Genomic DNA, 18,603 nt, shown 5'->3' with positions numbered 1-18,603 from the left:
AGGATAAAGGACTGCCGTGAGGAAAACGCAATTTCGATTTTCTGCAACAATTGCATGGATAAGGGAATCTTGAACGCCGTAAGTCGTCGCGAAATTACACGCTTCGCCGACCTGGCGTCCATAGTATGAAAGTACTGTGTGATGGAGAGTGTCCGAAAAACCGAAACTAAGTTTTGGGACAATCCGGCTCCGAACACAACTCTAGTCCGAAACAAAAGGGTGCATCATACTCGGGCACCCAGGACAAAAAACAAAAAGCAAAAACCCCATAAAGGGCACGGAACCGTACTGGAGGGATGGCTCAGCGGACCCTGTAAAATTCATAGTACAGAGGGTGCCACTCCAACACATAGCCTTCGAGCATGTTGGATACTGCGGCAGGTGGCCAAAAGTGGCGAAGAGATTCTAGCCCCGGAGAACCACCCCAACAGTACCAGTACGGTATTAATAGTCTTCGAGACTTTCGCATCAAATAATATGCGGAAACGAACAATCCGCAGCCTCGCCGAAGTCTACCAAGTAGCAACAACAAATCCATGGAGCGACACGGCTATCACCTTCAACGCCAGCGACGAACCTACATTCCGAACAGCCCGAGCACCAGCCGCATTGGTCCTCAGTCCAATAGTGGACGGCTTTCGTCTTACCAAGGTACTTATGGATGGCGGCAACAGATTAAACCTCATCTATGAGGAAACCCTTCGAAAAATGGAAATAGACTGAAGCCGCATTGAGCGAAGCAACACAACCTTTAGAGGAATAATCCCCAGTCGGGAAGCACGCAGCACAGGAAAAATCACACTTGATGTGGTGTTCGGCTCGCCGGACAATTACAGGTCCGAGGAGGTCACGTTCCAAGTGGCCCCATTCAGTAGCAGATAGGACGAGAGGCATTTACAATTTTCCAAGCCATACCCCATTACGGGTACATGAAGCTTAAAATGCCCGGGCCCAATGGAACCATCACCCTTGCCAGTGATCCGGACATAGCACTCCGCGCCGAAAACAAGACAGCCGCATTAGCCCTAGAGGCACTATCCGAAGCCCTAGCGGTGGAGGAACTCACTGCGCTGCGCTCTACGGTGAACAGGGACGATGTGATACTCGATAAGAGATCCAAGTCCACCTCTTTTAAACCAGCGGACGCAATAGTCAAATTCCAGGTCCATCCAACGGACCCCACAAAGACGGCCTCCATTGGGGCACAGTTAAACCTTGATGTAGACGCCGCACTACGAGAATTCCTTCAGGAGAATTGGGACATCTTTTCCTGGCACCCTTCAGATATGCCAGGAATCCCACGCAGATTGGCAGAACACAGCCTAAACATCCTAAAAGGATTCAAGCCAGTCAAACAGGCTCTTCGGCGATTTTCCGAACCCAAAAGACAGGCAATGGGAGAGGAGCTAGCCAAACTATTGGAAGCCGGATTCGTCAGAGACATCAAACATCCGGACTGGCTAGCAAACCTAGTAATGGTACCAAAAAAGGACAAATCCTGGCCCCTGTGTGTCGATTTTAAAGACCTTAACAAGGCTTGTCCAAAGGATCCTTTCCCCCTTCCCCGCATCGATCAAATCATCGATACTACCACAGGACACGATTCAGTGTGCTTCCTCGACGCATACTCTGGCTACCATCAAATCAAGATGGCGGAGGCAGACCAAGCCGCAACGGCATTCATTACTCCATACGGACCATTCTGCTTCAACACAATGCCCTTCGGACTCAAAAATGCCAGCGCAACATATCAGCGCATGATTCAGACATGTCTGGCTACCCAGATCGGCAAAACAGTGGAGGCATATGTAGACGACGTGGTCGTCAAGACCAAACACGTCGAAACTCTAGTAGACGACTTGAGGCTCACGTTTGACAACGTCCGAGCATATGACATTAAGCTCAACCCTGAAAAATGCGTTTTCGGCGTACCAGCCGGAAAGCTCCTGGGCTTCATTGTATCCGGTAGAGGAATTGAAGCAAACCCAGCCAAGATCCGAGCTCTGTCACAGCTGGTTATCCCAAAAGACCTCAAACAAATACAAAAATTGACCGGATGCATGGCGGCTCTAAGACGCTTCATCTCCCGTTTGGGAGAAAAGGCATTGCCGCTCTATCGCCTCCTCAGGCGCACCGAACACTTTGACTGGACGGATGCTGCCACGGCCGGACTCGAAGAAATAAAGGCCATATTGGCAACTAATCCGGTCCTGGCCGCGCCCAATTTGGGCGAACCAATGTTGTTATATATCGCGGCAACACATCAAGTTGTAAGCGCGGTGCTCGTCGTCGAACGAGAAACAGAAGGGCATAAATTCCCTCTTCAAAAACTAGTGTACTACGTATCCACTGTGTTAACTCCATGCAAGTCCCGGTACCCGCATTATCAAAAGATAGCATACGCGGTGTTCATGGCATCCCAGAAGCTGCTACACTACTTTCAAGAGTGTTCGATAACAGTGGCCTCCGAAGTACCCCTCAACGACATCATAAACAACCGCGACGCGACGGGCAGGATTGCAAAATGGGCCATCGAGCTCTTACCATTCGACATAACCTACAAACCACAGCGAGCTATAAAGTCGCAAGTTTTGGCTGACTTCGTCGCCGAATGGACCGAAGCCGAACTCCCTAAAGAGTACGACACATACTCCAATTGGATCATGCATTTCGACGGCTCCAAAATGTTGGCCGGCTTGGGGGCTGGCGTCGTATTAACATCCCCAACCGGAGACATAGTCCAATACGTACTTCAAATAATGTACACAGACTCCAACAACGCAGCCGAATACGAGGCCCTTCTGCATGGTCTCCGGATGGCAATCTCCATGGGCATTCAACGCCTCGAGGTCCGCGGGGATTCAAACCTTGCAATATCACAAGTAAATGGAGACTTTGATGCCAAAGATCCGAAAATGGCAGCCTACCGTAACACCGTCTTAAAAATGTCAGCTCGGTTCGAAGGACTCGAATTCCACCAGGTAGCCCGGGATAATAACCAAGCAGCCGACGTGTTGGCGCGCATTGGCGCAAAGCGCGACGCTGTCCCTCCAAATATCTTCCTAGAGCGGCTCTTTAAGCCATCCATAGTATGGGAAGAGGAGTCCGGAAACAACAATCCGGAACCAACCGCATCACCCAACACCGAACATTCTGACACAACCGGTGGCTCAGCCAATGACATAGCACCTTCAGCCCACGAAATAATGGCAGTCATTGCCCCGTGGACGGAACCATTCCTAGCCTACTTAATTAGGCAGGAACTTCCCGAAGATCAAAATGAGGCCCGCTGCATAGTTCGGCGATCTAAAGCCTACAAGGTCCATGAGGGAGAACTTTATAAGAAAAGCACGACCAGAGTCCTTCAAAGGTGCATCTCCGAAGAGGAAGGGCGAAATCTTCTGGCTGAAATTCACGCCGGACTAGGCGGACACCATGCTGCAGCCCGAGCCCTGGCCTTCCGTACAGGATTTTATTGGCCGACGGCCCGGGCAGATGCTCAGGACTTAGTCCAACAATGCGTCGGTTGTCAGCTCTTTGCTAATCAGAGCCACATGCCACCCACCGCCCTCAAAACTATACCCATCACCTGGCCGTTTGCGGTCTGGGGGCTTGACATGGTTGGACCCCTTAAAGGGGGAACCCAGAAGCAAAAATACCTATTGGTCATGGTGGACAAATTCACCAAATGGATAGAGGCCAAGCCAGTTAAAACGGCCGAATCCGGACCTGTAATAGACTTCATATCCGGGGTAGTACACCGTTACGGTGTCCCCCATAGCATCATCACCGATAACGCACGAACTTCACAGCCGATGAGGTTAAACTCTGGTGCAAAAATATGGGCATTAAGCTCGACTACGCTTCAGTCTATCACCCTCAAACCAACGGTCAAGTTGAACGAGCAAATGGTCTAATCATGAGCGGCATCAAACCCAGATAAGTGCGGTCCCTTACGAAATCTAACACACACTGGGTAGAGAAGCTCGACTCCGTACTCTGGGGGCTGCGGACCACGCCAAACCGTACTACCGGATTCACACCATTCTTTATGGTATACGGCGCAGAGGCAGTTTTGCCCTGCGATATAATTCATGACTCACCTCGAGTGCGCATGTACGAAGAAAGAGAAGCTGAGTTGAATCGGCAGGACAACTTGGATGCATTGGAGGAGGAGCGCGACGTGGCAAAAGCTCGTTCCACATTCTATCAGCAGCAGGCTCGAAAATATCAAAGCAGAGAAGTACGGGCTAAAACCTACAATGTTGGCGAACTAGTTCTATGCCTACCGGACAAGAAAAAGGACAAACTCAAGCCCAAATGGGAAGGTCCCTTCATCATCGACCAAGTCCTGACCGGCGGAGCATACCGTCTGCGAAATGCATCGGACAATCGACTCGAGCCGAACCCATGGAACGCAGCCCGCCTCCGAAGATTCTACGCCAAGCGCCGGACTTAGAGTTCGTCTCCTTCCTCCGTCCACATTTTATACTTCAGTTGTGTTTTGTTTCTCTCTTTTCTCCCACCTTTTTCATAAAGCCCTTGAGGGCTGATTTGTGCATTGTTCGCACACACTTGATGTGCTATTCGCACTCATTATACCTGGGGGCTTATTTAACAGAAGCTTATTTATACGGGCTTTATGCCCAACACATGCGTCAAACTTCCGCATGTACCTTTTATTCACCATTATATGCATCGATATGACTTAAGTTTTGGCCAAGCTGGGTTGCCTGGCTCCTGTGCTTACCCCTACGTTCCCGATTGTTCGGCTAGGAGGTAAAGGGAGCACCTCTGCGATTGTTACTGCCGGGTCAGCCGGATGTGTACCTCAGACTGGGTGAAGCCGAAAGCTAGCGTTCTTAAGGGAATATTCGGTCGGTGATTTGAAAGATGATTTCTCATTTATTTATTTATCCGCCCCCAGATGTTTTCTTGCTCTATTCGCAGTCCGGACATGCACTTTAGGGCATGCCTCCCAGGGAAAGGAACCCTCAACGAAACTATTCTCCCTGGAAGATGTTTCTTACTAACCATGTAATATAACATAACTAGTTGGGCACTTGTCTGATAAAGCACTAATGACCCCTACGCCTGGTCTCCATGCATGCCCCGGTTTTTTGCATAACCGCGAGGGTATTCGGACACACTCCGGACTGTTGGGTCCCGAGGTTGAAGCAAAAAGGTCCGCAAAGACAAACGATCTACAATCTGGCTAGAAGGCATATACATGTCATTTTAAAAAGAATACATCGTCACATCGACTGATTGTACTCCTCTTCAATCCCATCTAACAGGCTGTCTAATTTACAGTCCCGTTGGGAATACTTAGCGGCCAACTCTACTTGGCCGTACACTAAGCTCACAGGGATCTCCTTCCCATCGGGCCCCACAGGTCCGACCTCGGCCATGTGGTTTGGATCCGCCTTCTTGTACCGCGTCTTCACCATGGCCCAGGCCTCCCTGGCGCCTTGACGACAGGCCGATATCTTCCATAGACGGAAGCGCTGCCGTGCTCCCTGAAGCTTCTCCACAAGCCCTCCAAGACCCTCGGGTAGGGAGACGGACGGCCATAAGGCCTGGACGACGCCACTCATCGCCTGCCGAACACGTTCGTGCAGTTGCAGCAGCTCGGGAAGCTGGTCACCCGTTGAACCGGGTATTTCCTCCGCAAGGCGACCTGTGAGCACACCTACAGACACATTTCAGTCAATCGACTTCCTCACCGAACTCTTCTTTTCAAAAGAGTTTGCTCAAGCACTTACTATAGATGCCGTGACGAAGCCGCTGATTCTCCTTCACGGAGCCAGACGGCTGGGCCCGAACACATTTTAGCTCTTCTCCAAGCTGGGTGTGGGCATCTTGGAGTTTGTTCCTCCCCTGCTGCACCTTCATAAGCACCCTCTCTCCGGCCTTCAGTTGACGCAGTAGCTGTTGCTTGTCCGGATCAAGTCCGACAACATCTGCAATATTATTGTTAGACTTATACGCACGCTGCACACTGCTTATCTTTTCAAAATATGTGTTACCGGAGGGGGTCTCTGCGTCTCCTCCCGCGGCGGCTAGTGCGGCCTCAAGTTGGGCCTTGCACTCTTGTAGCTCCTGGGACAATTGGGTATTCTTCTCTGTAAGATCTTGCACATCAAATGATCCTTAAATCAGTTATTTTAACTACTTTAAGTCTCGGGGGCTACTGGCATATACAACTATTAAAATCCCTTACCCGTATGTCTTTTACATACTGCTCCGTGGCTCTGATTAAACCATCTTGAGCGGCACGGAGGTGCGCATCTCCCGCGTTAAAGGCATTCAACGCCTCCAGGGAGAAACACGCGTCATGAAGAACTGTCCGGCGGCGCCTGTGATTCACGGCGCTCTCCACCTCAGACCTGGTGGCGGACAGCCTGTCGGCATCCTCTGTTGAAGGAGCATCCGGCTCGCGTCTTGCGCTCGCCTCCCCCTCTGGACCAGGCATTGGAGCCTGGCTGGCGGAGGCTTGGTTGGCAACCTCTCCGGGCACAGTCCGGCGAGCGCTCTTTCTTCTGAAAAAGTTATGAGCATCAATATACCTCACAGGGGTCTTTTCTTTAAAAACGGTGGCGTGCCATACCGTTGCGGCGACGTTTCAATTCGCACCGCACCCCTCTTCCTCCTGCTGGGCCGAACTGACCCTGGTTGGTCAGCCGCCGCGGGATCGGCTTCCCGCCTTGAAGGCACCTCCTGCGAGACACCGTTGGTATACGGTGGTCAGAAATAAGCACGGACGAAGTAATGGTGTCAGGGCTCCGGTCATAGTTACCTGGGAGGCCGGAAATAAATCGGGGTATTCAGCCGTAATGGCGACTAGAGCATTGTCCATGCTAAGCTGGTGGAACACCCCATCAATCAGCTCCACCTTTATGTCCGGATCCTCTTCAGAGGCCGGATCAAGGGATCTTCCCGGATCCTCAGGTTGGGGAGCCGGATTGTGTATGCCCTCCACATCCCAGCGCAGTTCCTGCGTCAAAATCATAAAGTAAGGCACTTAACTTTGAAAGCACGGATCGGATGAGTAAAACATCCGCTTACCCAGCTCCGAGGGTTATTCATGGAGAACCCATTCAATGGGCTCGTTTGGAGGAAGTCCTCCTTCTCCCCCTTGTACAAGCCGAACAGGATCTTCACCAGATCTGCGGCTGATCCCGGCCCCTTGCGGCCATGACGGGTGGCGTCATTCTCCCCGTTGAAATCCCACATGGGGTGGCCCCTGTATTGGAGCGGCTGCACCCCTCGCATAATGCACGTGGCCATGACTCCAATCATGGTCAATCCGGAATGAGCTAGCAACCTTATCCGGCCCATCAGATAATGGACGCTCCTGTCATCCTCCTGTTGAGGGCTCCGCGGGCGCCAACTCAGGCGCTTCTTCAGAGGAGCATTGCTGAACCCCGGGAGGCCGATCCGAACTGGGTCCGGCAGTGGAGCATCTTCCACATAAAACCATTCCGAGGGCCAGTCTTCGGACGCCTTCTTTGGGGTTCCGGATGGATATCCGGTCCCGGCGATGCGCCATATTTCGGCTCCGCCCACTTGATATATCGACCCCTCGTGAGAACGGGGTACGAGGCAAAACAGTCTCTTCCACAGCGCGAAATGGGGCTTGATGCCCAGGAACAGCTCGCAAAGAGCTGCGAAACCCGCAATGTGCAGAATGGAGGCGGGCATAAGGTGATGAAGCTGGAGTCCGTAGAACTCCAGAAGCCCCCGGAGAAACAGATGTATGGGAAATCCAAGCCCCCTTATTAAATAAGGGATGAAACACACCCGCTCTCCTTTAGAGGGACTGGGGGTGTTCTCCGCCTGCTTTCCACCTTTGTAGGTGGCCAACCCGGCTCGAACCGGGACCATAAAGGCCGGAGGAAGGTATCCCTCCGCTTGGAGCGTCACCAGCTCATTGTGCGGGACTGAACATCTCCTCCAGTCTCCTGGCTGAGGGCTGGGAGCGCGAGAGGAGGAGCCGCGTCGACGGTCCATGATGGAGTGGATTTTTGGTCAGAGGCACTCCGATGAGTACTCGTGGAAGGAGGATGGCGTGATTTGGATCTGGATTCTTGCCTCTTTTATAGGCAGCTTATTCGCGCAGCTAGGGGGTAAAATGTAAAAATACCCTAGCCTTTCGCATTCGTAATACACGTGGAAGAGGGCCATTATTGGGCGTGGAAGCCAAGGAGCGCGACATTTATAAGGAAGCTGGACACTATTTGGCGAGCACATGGAATTTGGAGGAGAACCCGCCTTGCAATGCCGAAGACAATATACGCGCCGGACTCATCGTTATTGAAGCCTGGTTCGGGGGCTACTGAGGGAGTCCTGTACTAGGGGGTGTCCGGATAGCCGAACTATCATCATCGGCCGGACTCCAAGACTATGAAGATAGAAGATTGAAGACTTCGTCCCGTGTCCGGATGGGACTTTCCTTGGCGTGGAAGGAAAGCTTGGCAATACGGATATGTAGATCTCCTACCACTGTAACCGACTCTGTGTAACCCTAGCCCTCTCCGGTGTCTTTGTAAACCGGAGGGTTTTAGTCCATAGGACGAACAATCATAACAACATACCATAGGCTAGCTTCTAGGGTTTAGCCTCCTTGATCTCGTGGTAGATCCACTCTTGTACTACCCATATCATCAATATCAATCAAGCAGGAGTAGGGTTTTACCTCCATCGAGAGGGCCCGAACCTAGGTAAAAACATCGTGTCCCTTGTCTCCTGTTACCATCCGCCTAGACGCACAGTTCGGGACCCCCTACCCGAGATCCGCCGGTTTTGACACCGACAATAACCATGAAACTTGTCATCTTGATCCTAATTTTAAATCATTTGATAGTTATTTTGTTGAGTTTGCTCCCACTACTATTCATGAGAAGAATTTTGCTTATGTGGAGAGTAATAAAAATTCTATGCTAGTAGATCATGAAAAGAATGCTTTAGTTGCTGGTTACATTGTTGAATTCATTCATGATGCTACTGAAAATTATTATGAGGGAGGAACATATGCTTGTAGGAATTGCAATAATATCAAGTTTCCTCTCTATGTGCTTCAAGTTTTGAAGCTATGCTTGTTTTACCTTCCTATGCTAGTTGATTATCGTTCCAATAAGTTGTTTGCTCACAAAATCCCTATGCATAGGAAGTGGGTTAGACTTAAAAGTGCTAGTCATATGCTTCATGATGCTCCCGTTTTGTTTCAATTCTTATCTTTTATGTGAGCATCATTGTCTTCATCATGCCTAGCTAGAAAGGCATTAAAGAAAAGCGCTTGTTGGGAGACAACACAATACTTATCCTTACTGTTTTTGTGTGTTCACATGATTATGCTACTGTAGTAATCAAGTTTTATAGCTTTTGTTTCAATAAAGTGCCAAGTAAGACCATTAGGATGGCTTACGGTGATAGTTGTGTTGATCCTGCTGAAAATCAGAAACTTTTGCACCCAGTAAATTAGTTTTGTTAATTCACAGAAACGTGATTTTGATCTGATTCTTTTTGCTCTGGATTGTTACACGAATTTCTTAGGACTTACTAATTTGGCAGGATTTTTAGAGTTCCATAAGTATACGTTTGATACATATTACTACATACTGTTCTGTTTTTGACTGATTCTGTTTTCTATGTGTTGTTTGCTTATTTTGATGAATCTATGAGTAGTATCGGAGGGTATGAACCATAGATAAGTTGGAGTACAGTAGATATTACACCAATATGAATTAAGAATTAGTTCATTATAGTACCAATGTGGTGGTTTGTTTTCTCTCACTAACCGAGCTTATAAGATTTCCTGTTGAGTTTTGTGTTGTGAAGTTTTCAAGTTTTGGGTAAAGATTCGATGGACTATGGAATAAGGAGTGGAAATAGCCTAAGCTTGTGGATGCCCAAGGCACCCCAAGGTAATATTCAAGGACAACCAAGAGCCTAAGCTTGGGGATGCCCCGGAAGGCATCCCCTCTTTCGTCTTCGTTCATTGGTAACTTTACTTGGAGCTATATTTTTATTCACCACATGATATGTGTTTTGCTTGGAGCATAATTTTCTTTTGTTAGTATTAGCTTGATGTTATTTAGAATAATTTTTTGCATCTTTAGTTTCAATAAAGAAGTCAAGGATAGCCTCTGCCATGCTTATTTTGCTAGTATACATGTTGCTGTTTGAAAAACAGAAAGTTTACCGCTGTTGCAAAAATTCCCTAGAAAAGTCAGAGAGTGGTATAATGTTGAATCTTTTTGCATATTGAGCTTTGATAAATTTATTACAGTGGGAATTTTAGTTCATAATTTTTGGAGTTAGGTAAGTATTGATACTCCTGCATTCTTTACAGACTGTACTGTTTTGGCAGATTGCTGTTTTGGTTGCATTGTTTGCATATGTTTGCTTGATTAATGATTCTATTTGAGGATAGGAGTATTAAATATGCAGAGGCATTTAGTATGAAATGTTCAACAATTATTTAAGCGATTTGTTACAGTAGAAAATGATAAGGTTTTGCATTGGTTTATACTAACCTATCTCACGAGTTCTTGTTGAGTTTATTGTGAATGAAGCTTTTGATAAAAAAGAGAAACCATGATATGAGAGGAATTAATGAGACACAAAAGCTCAAGCTTGGGGTTGCCCAAGGCACCCCAAGATAATATTTCAAGAAGTCTCAAGCATCTAAGCTTGGGGATGCCCCGGTCGGCATCCCACCTTTCTTCTTCAACAACTATTGGTTAGTATCGGTTGAGCCTAAGTTTTTGCTTCTTCACATGAGTTGTGCTATCCTTGCAATATAGTTTTCTTTAGCTTTGCTTGCTGTTTGAATAAAGTATCAAGATCTGAAATTATTAAATGAGAGAGAGTCTTCGCATAGTTGCATAATTATTTAGCTACTCATTGACCTTCACTTATATCTTTCGGAGTAGTTTGTCATTTGCTCTAGTGCATCACTTATACCTTTTAGAGCATGATGGTAGTTTTATTTTGAAGAAATAGATGAACTCTCATACTTCACTTAGATTATTTTGAGAGTCGTTAATAGCATGGTAATTTTCTTAATATTAATATACTTGGTATTCAAGATATGTGAAACTTTCTTATGAGTGTGTTGAATACTAAGAAAAGTTTGATACTTGATAATTGTTTTGAGATATGGAGGTAGTGATACTAAAGTCATGCTAGTTGGGTGATTATGAATTCAAAGAATGCTTGTGTTGAAGTTAGCAAGTCCCGTAGCATGCACGTATGGTTAAAGTTGTGTAACAACTTTGAAACATGAAGTGTACCCGGCTTGTGCATCCTTATGAGTGGCAGTCGGGGATGAGCGACGGTCTTTTCCTACTAATCTACCCCCTAGGAGCATGCGCGTAGTACTTAGTTTTTGATGACTTCTAAATTTTTGCAATAAGTATATGAGTTCTTTTGACTAATGTTAAGTCCATGGATTATACGCACTTTTACCTTTCCGCCATTGCTATCCTCTTCGGTACCGTGCATTGCCCTTTCTCACTTGAGAGTTGGTGCAAACTTCGCCGGTGCATCCAAACCCCGTGATACGATACGCTCTATCACAAATAAACCTCCTTATATCTTCCTCAAAACAGCCACCATACCTACCTATCATGGCATTTCCATAGCCATTCCGAGATATATTGCCATGCAACTTCCATCATCATATTCATGACATACATTACTTTTGTCATATTGCCATTGCATGATCATGTAGTTGACATCGTATTTGTGGCAAAGCCACCATGCATTATTTTTCATACATGTCACTCTTGATTCATTGCACCATCCCGGTACACCGCCGGAGGCATTCATATAGAGTCATATCTTGTTCTAAGTTTCGAGTTGTAATTCATTTGTTGTAATCAATAGAAGTGTGATGATCATCATTATTAGCGCATTGCCCAAAAAAGAGAGAAAGGCCAAAAAAAGAAAGGCCCAAAAAAAAGGGCAATGCTACTATCTCTTTTTTCACACTTGTGCTTCAAAGTAGCACCTTGTTCTTCATGTAGTGAGTCTCATATATTGTGCTTCAAAGTAGCACCTTGTTCTTCATGTAGTGAGTCTCATAAGTTGTCTTTTTATACTAGTGGGAATTTTTCATTATAGAACTTGGCTTGTATATTCCTACGATGGGCTTCCTCAAATGCCCTAGGTCTTCATGAGCAAGCGAGTTGGATGCACACCCACTAGTTTTCTTTTGTTGAGCATTCATAGCTCTAGTGCATCCGTTGCATGGCAATCCCTACTCCTCATGTTGACATCAATTGATGGGCATCTCCATAGCCCGTTGATTATCCTGATCAATGTGAGACTTTCTCCTTTTTTGTCTTCTCCACACAATCCCCATCATCATATTCTATTCCACCCATAGTGCTATATCCATGGCTCACGCTCATGTATTGCGTGAAGGTTGAAAAAGTTTGAGATTATTTAAGTATGAAACAATTGCTTGGCTTGTCATCGGGGGTATAGAAGTTGGGAACATCTTTGTGTGACGAAAATGAAGCATGGCCTAACTATATGATTTTGTAGGGATGAACTTCCTTTCGCCATGTTATTTTGAGAAGACATGATTACTTTGATTAGTATGCTTGAAGTATTATTATTTTTATGTCAATATGAACTTTCTTCTTGAATCTTTTGGATCTGAATATTCATACCACAATTAAGAAGATTTACATTGAAATTATGCCAAAGTATCACTCCGCATCAAAAATTCTCTTTTTATCATTTACCTAGTCGAGGACGAGCATGAATTAAGCTTGGGGATGCTTGATACGTCTCCAACGTATCTATAATTTTTGATTGCTCCATGCTATATTATCTATTGTTTTGGGCAATATTGGGCTTTATTATCCACTTTTATATTATTTTTGGGACTAATCTATTAACCGGAGGCCCAGCCCAGATTGCTGTTTTATGCCTATTTCAGTGTTTCGAGGAAAAGGAATATCAGATGGAGTCAAAACGGAACGAAATCAACTGGAGAAGTTATTTTCGGAAGGAAAGCCACCCGATGGACTTGGAGTGCACGTCAGGGAAGAAGGGAGGTGCCCACGAGGGTGGGGGGGGGTGCACCCACCCCCCTGGGGCGCGCCACCCTACCTCATGCCCCCCCCCCTTCGGTCCACCGATGTACTTCTTTCACCCATATATACCTACGTACCCTAAAACTTCCAGAACAGAAGATAGATCGGGATTTCCGCCGCCGCAAGCCTCTATATCCACCAAAAACATCTCGGGAGCCCGTTCTGGCGCCCTGCTGGAGGAGGATCCCATCACCGGTGGCCATCTTCATCATCCGGGCGCTATCCATGACGAGTAGGGAGTAGTTCACCCTCGGGGCTGAGGGTATGTACCAGTAGCTATGTGTTTGATCTCTATCTCTCTCTCTCTCTCTCTCTCGTGTTCTCTCTCATGTTCCCTCTATGGCACGATCTTGATGTATCCCGAGCTTTGCTATTGTAGTTGGATCTTATGATGTTTCTCCCCCTCTACTCTCTTGTGATGAATTGAGTTTCCCCTTTGAAGTTATCTTATTGGATTGAGTCTTTTATGAGAACACTTGATGTATGTCTTGCCGTGATTATCTGTGGTGACAATGGGATATCATGTGCCACTTGATGTATGTTTTGGTGATCAACTTGCGGGTTTCGTGACATTGGGAACCTATGCATAGGGGTTGGCACACGTTCTTGACTCTCCGATAGAAACTTTGGGGCACTCTTTGAAGTACTTTGTGTTGGTTGGATGAATCTGAGATTGTGTGATACATATCGTATAATCATGCCCACGGATACTTGAGGTGACAATGGAGTATCTAGGTGACATCAGGGTTTTGGTTCATTTGTGTCTTAAGGTGTTATTCTAGTACGAACTCTTTTATAGATTGATCCGAAAGAATGACTTTGAGGTGGTTTCGTACCCTACCATAATCTCTATGTTTGTTCTCCGCTATTAGAGGCTTCGGAGTGACTCTTTGTTGCATGTTGAGGGCTTGTTATATGATCTATCTATGTTATTATTTTTGAGAGAACTTGTACTAGTGAAAGTATGAACCCTAGGCCTTGTTTCCTACCATTGCAATACCGTTTACGCTCACTTTTATCATTAGTTACCTTGCTTTTTTTATATTTTCAGATTACCAAAACCTATATCTACCATCCATATTGCACTTGTATCACCATCTCTTCGCCGAACTAGTGCACCTATACAATTTGCCATTGTATTGGGTGTGTTGGGGACACAAGAGACTCTCTGTTATTTGGTTGCAGGGTTGCTTGAGAGAGACCATCTTCATCCTACGCCTCCTACGTATTGATAAACCTTAGGTCATCCACTTGAGGGAAATTTGCTACTGTCCTACAAACCTGCGCACTTGCAGGCCCAACAACGTCTACAAGAAGAAGGTTGTGTAGTAGACATCAGGGCGCCATGACTCGCGAGAAGGGTGGCGACTGGGACGGCTCGACGGTGATCGAGGATTACCTCACCTTCCTCCAGGACACGCGCCAGATGCCCAACACGACATTCATCAAGGTGCGGGTGCCGCCGCGGGAGGAGATCTCACCGCCGCCGCGAGTGTTTCGTCTTCCGCTCGCACTTCCTCCGCGGCTTCGGCCTCCACGGCGAGCGGGTTTCTCCGCTCGTTCATGGACTTCAACCACATCCAGTCGCACCACATGACACCGAACACCGTGACGCTGCTGTCCACCTTCGTCACGGAGTGCGAGGGCTAGATCGGCATCCTCCCCACCATCGAGCTGGGGGGAGCTTTCTTCTACGGCAAGCTGGGAACCTCCGCCAAGGAGACTACGGCCGAGTGCGGCGCCTACGTCGGCGTGCGTCGGCCGGCGAAGAGGAACGCCTTCCCAGTCATCAAGCTGTCATAGTCGGTGAAACTATGGCAGCAATCTTACTTCTACATTGAGAACGTCGACCCGGCAGTCGACTTCATCAACCTGCCGGCCTACAAGGCCGCCCTCCTGTTGGGCTTTGGCCCAACTAGGGCTACAAGCTGAAGCCTGTGTCGACGGACGCGGTTGCCACCATCGGCCGGCTCCGGGTGCTCCAGGAGTGGGAGGGTCTCGTAGCGTCCGACTTGCTGATCGCCTTCGTCCAGCGCCGGGTTCTCCCGCTCCAAAGCCGTCCTCATCTGATCTGTCGGATGTGCGGGCACCGCGACCTGAGCAGGATGTGCACGAAGGAGATGCCGACTGCCGAGGTGGTGAGGATGGTGAACAAGATCTCCGACCTCAAGGTGTCGGATTGATCCTGGTGGTTCGGGAAGCGGCCGTACTCTCGCGACGAACCGCCGCCTGCCGTAAGTCTCTTAGCCTCTGCTTTTTAGTTCTTGCTCTAGTCTTGATCTTGATATGAAGTGGTTCCTTCTCTGGAGCGCAGATCTACCTGTCCGCAGCGACGGCCGCCATCGGCGGGACGGGTGGTGACTACCAGCCGGACCGGGAGGTGAGCGACGTGGACGACCCCGACTTGGGGGCGGCCGCCTTGGAGGACGACGCCGTAGGCGGCGGTGACGGAGTAGGCGGCTCCGAAGAAGGGGGCGATGTGGAGACTTGGCCCCAACAACGATGACGACAAAGATGAGCCGCGCCCTGCCCGAAGCACCGCTAACACTGGCGCAGGCCCCTCTGCTGGGCCATCTGCTCGAGGCGGCAAGCGCAAGCGGAAACAGGGCACCGCCTTGTTCGGCAGCTCGCCGAAGAAGCCCAGGAACCCGGCCGCGGCGACCAGGCGGAAAGAGGCGGCAACCGAAGGTGGCCAAGTACCAGAGGAAACCGAAGGTGCCGATCATGGTGTCAGCGTAAGTATTTCTCTTACGCTTCCACTTTCTTGCCGATCCGGTCTAAACTTCTTTATCTTGCTTTCTTATCTCAGGGCCCCACTCACCCTTGAAAAGTTGGCCGCCGCCTCGGTCATAAGGTCGGCGGAGACCTCCACCACCACCCGGTGAATCGATCCTGCCGCCGACTTTCGGGAGGCGCAGGAGAAAAACTCGAGGGGGGTGCGCTAGGAGCAGGAAGCCGCCTGCCTGGAGAACGCGGAGGCTGACAAGGCTGCGGCGTCTGCAGCAAGGAAGCTGGCGTAGGCGGAGGCTGACACTGCGGCGAAGAGAGGCTTGCAGAGGCCGTGCGCCGCCAGGAGACGCTGCTCGTGACTCCCCTGAACACCGCGCCACCTCTGCCAGAGTTTGTGGCGACGACTGGGGGAGCCGGCGACGAGAAGCTGGTTATGGAGAGGGAGGGCGGCGACGTGGCCATGCCGGACATCATCGTGCCTCCGCCACCGCCGACCGGCGGAGCGCAAGACGGGCAGCCGGCCGCCCCGCCGGTGCCACCAGCCGGGAACGAGGTGGTGACGGGCCCGACTCCTGAGGTCCGCACACCCGCGTGCCACCGGCTTGCGAAGGCGGCCTCGGCACCGCGGCCGCTGGAGGCCGGTGCCTCGAGTTCGTCGGTCCCTGACACCGAGGCGACCAGCACCGCGCCCGCCGGCTGGGTACGTGGAGGCGGGACGGGAGCCTTGAACCAAGCGGCCCTCGACGTCCAGGCCAAGCTCCGGGCTAAAGCCGAAGCCCTCAAGCAATGCAACGAGGCGTTCCTGGATTCACGGGCAGCCATCCGAGTAAGTTTCTTACTTCTTTTTTATTTTTCATCTTCTTGTTTCTTCGTGGGGGCGCGCCAGCGCACCCACTGGGTGTAGTCCCCAAGTTTCTGGCCGGCTGCTGAGCAGGCGGTCCGGAACTTTAACTTGCAAGCATCGAATGCTAACCTCATCTGGTATCCCAATTGCTGGATTATCACAACCTTCGCACGGCCTCCTTCAACTCCGAAGTCCAGGAGCTGGAGAAGCAGATTGCCAACTTGTCCGAGAGCTGCAGTAAGTCTTGTCTTCCTTTCTTCACGGGGGCGCGCTGGCGCACCCGCGGGCTGTAGTCCCCGAGATTCGGGCCGACTGTTGAGCCGTCGAGCTGGATCTTCTGAGCAACCGTATTTCTCTTGTTGATTGTTGATAAATTCTTTCTCTGCGGGGGCGCGAGAGCGCACCCATCAGATGTTGCGCTGTCTTCAGCGCATCGGGGCCCAGGTGATCTCCGCCCTCTGGCCAGGCATACAGGCTCCGCGCACTCCCATCATATTGCCGACTGGCTGGAAGTGGCGGCTGGCCGCCTGGAAGCCTCGAAGGGCTCCGCGGCTCGGGCTGGAGCGCGCCAGGCCCTGGAGTTCGTCAAGGCGTGGTAACCCGGGCTGGATCTAGCCCAGCTGACCATGTTTCGCCTGGAGGCGCAGGAGGAGCTGGTGGCGGTGGAAGGCGACCTTGTCAGTAGGGCGGTCACGATCGCTGACTACACCGGCACCAGCATCTTCATCCCGGAGCTTGTTGAAGAGGGCGCCGAGGCGCCACTGGAGTGGCTCGGACTGAACCCGGAGGACAGCAAGGACTCAGCCGATGTGATTGACTCCAGTGACAAGGGGGAGGAGGCGGAGGACGAGGAAAGCGAGGAGGACGCGCCAGTGGTCGGGGCGGATGGCCAGCCTCAACCTGACCGCGCCTCAAGCAACGATCCGCGCTCAAATGCGCCGACTGCTGCTGGAGGCGACCAGGCGGAGACCAACCAGCCGCCCATTCCACCATCTGGCGCCGCCGGCTCTTCTGTCCAGCCGCCTGCTGCTCCAACCGGCGCCGCTATAACACCCCGGATGTATCTTTCCATATTTGTAACTCCAACTCTTGCCATTTTCGGGTATGTGTTATGATATTCCCTCTGTGGTGGGGTTTTGTCTTTCGTTTTGCATTTTTTTCATGTCATGCATCTCATATCATGTCATAATGCGCATCTCTTTTGCATACGTGTTCGTCTCATGCATCCGAGCATTTTCCCCGTTGTCCGTTTTGCAATCCGACACTCCCACGTCCACCCGGCGCACCCCTCTTGTCTCTTTTCATGTGCGGGTGTTAAACTTTCTCGGAATGGCCCGAGGTTTGCCAAGCGGCCTTGGTATAGCACCGGTAGACCGCCTGTCAAGTTTCGTGCCATTTGGAGGTCGTTTGATACTCCAACAGTTAACCGGGTATCCGCAAAGGCCTCTTTTGGGTTGCATCCCAACACCCCTCCAAAACAGCCCAATAACCCATCTAAGTCAATTCCATGCTCTCGGTCGTTCGATCACGATCGTGTGGGCGAAAACCGCTCCTCAATTGGAGTCTGCTAGCTCCCTCTACCCATAAATATGTGACCCTCCCAGAAATCCCGGAGTCCAAAACCCTAGCCCCGCTCCCTCCGCGCGCCAGACACGTCCGATCCGAGCCGGACGAATCCAGCCGCCGCGCCAGGCCAACCAGGCCACGCCACGTGGCCCTGCTCCGCCGCCGCACGCCGCCGACCTGCGGGCCCACCGAAGCCCGTGGCCGGCCCCCGCGGCCCGCGAGTCCTCCGCCCCGCTCGCCGACCCTCGCCGCGCCCCGCGCCTCCTCCGCGCGCGCCGGCCGCCACCTCGCCTCCTCCGGCCGCCGCCGCCACCGCATGCCTCGGCGCCACCCCGCTCGCCGGCCGCCGCC

The sequence above is a fragment of the Triticum dicoccoides genome, chromosome 3B (genome assembly GCF_002162155.2).
Source record: "Triticum dicoccoides isolate Atlit2015 ecotype Zavitan chromosome 3B, WEW_v2.0, whole genome shotgun sequence".
Taxonomy (NCBI): Eukaryota; Viridiplantae; Streptophyta; class Magnoliopsida; order Poales; family Poaceae; genus Triticum; species Triticum dicoccoides.
Note: the sequence above shows the minus strand (reverse complement) of the source record.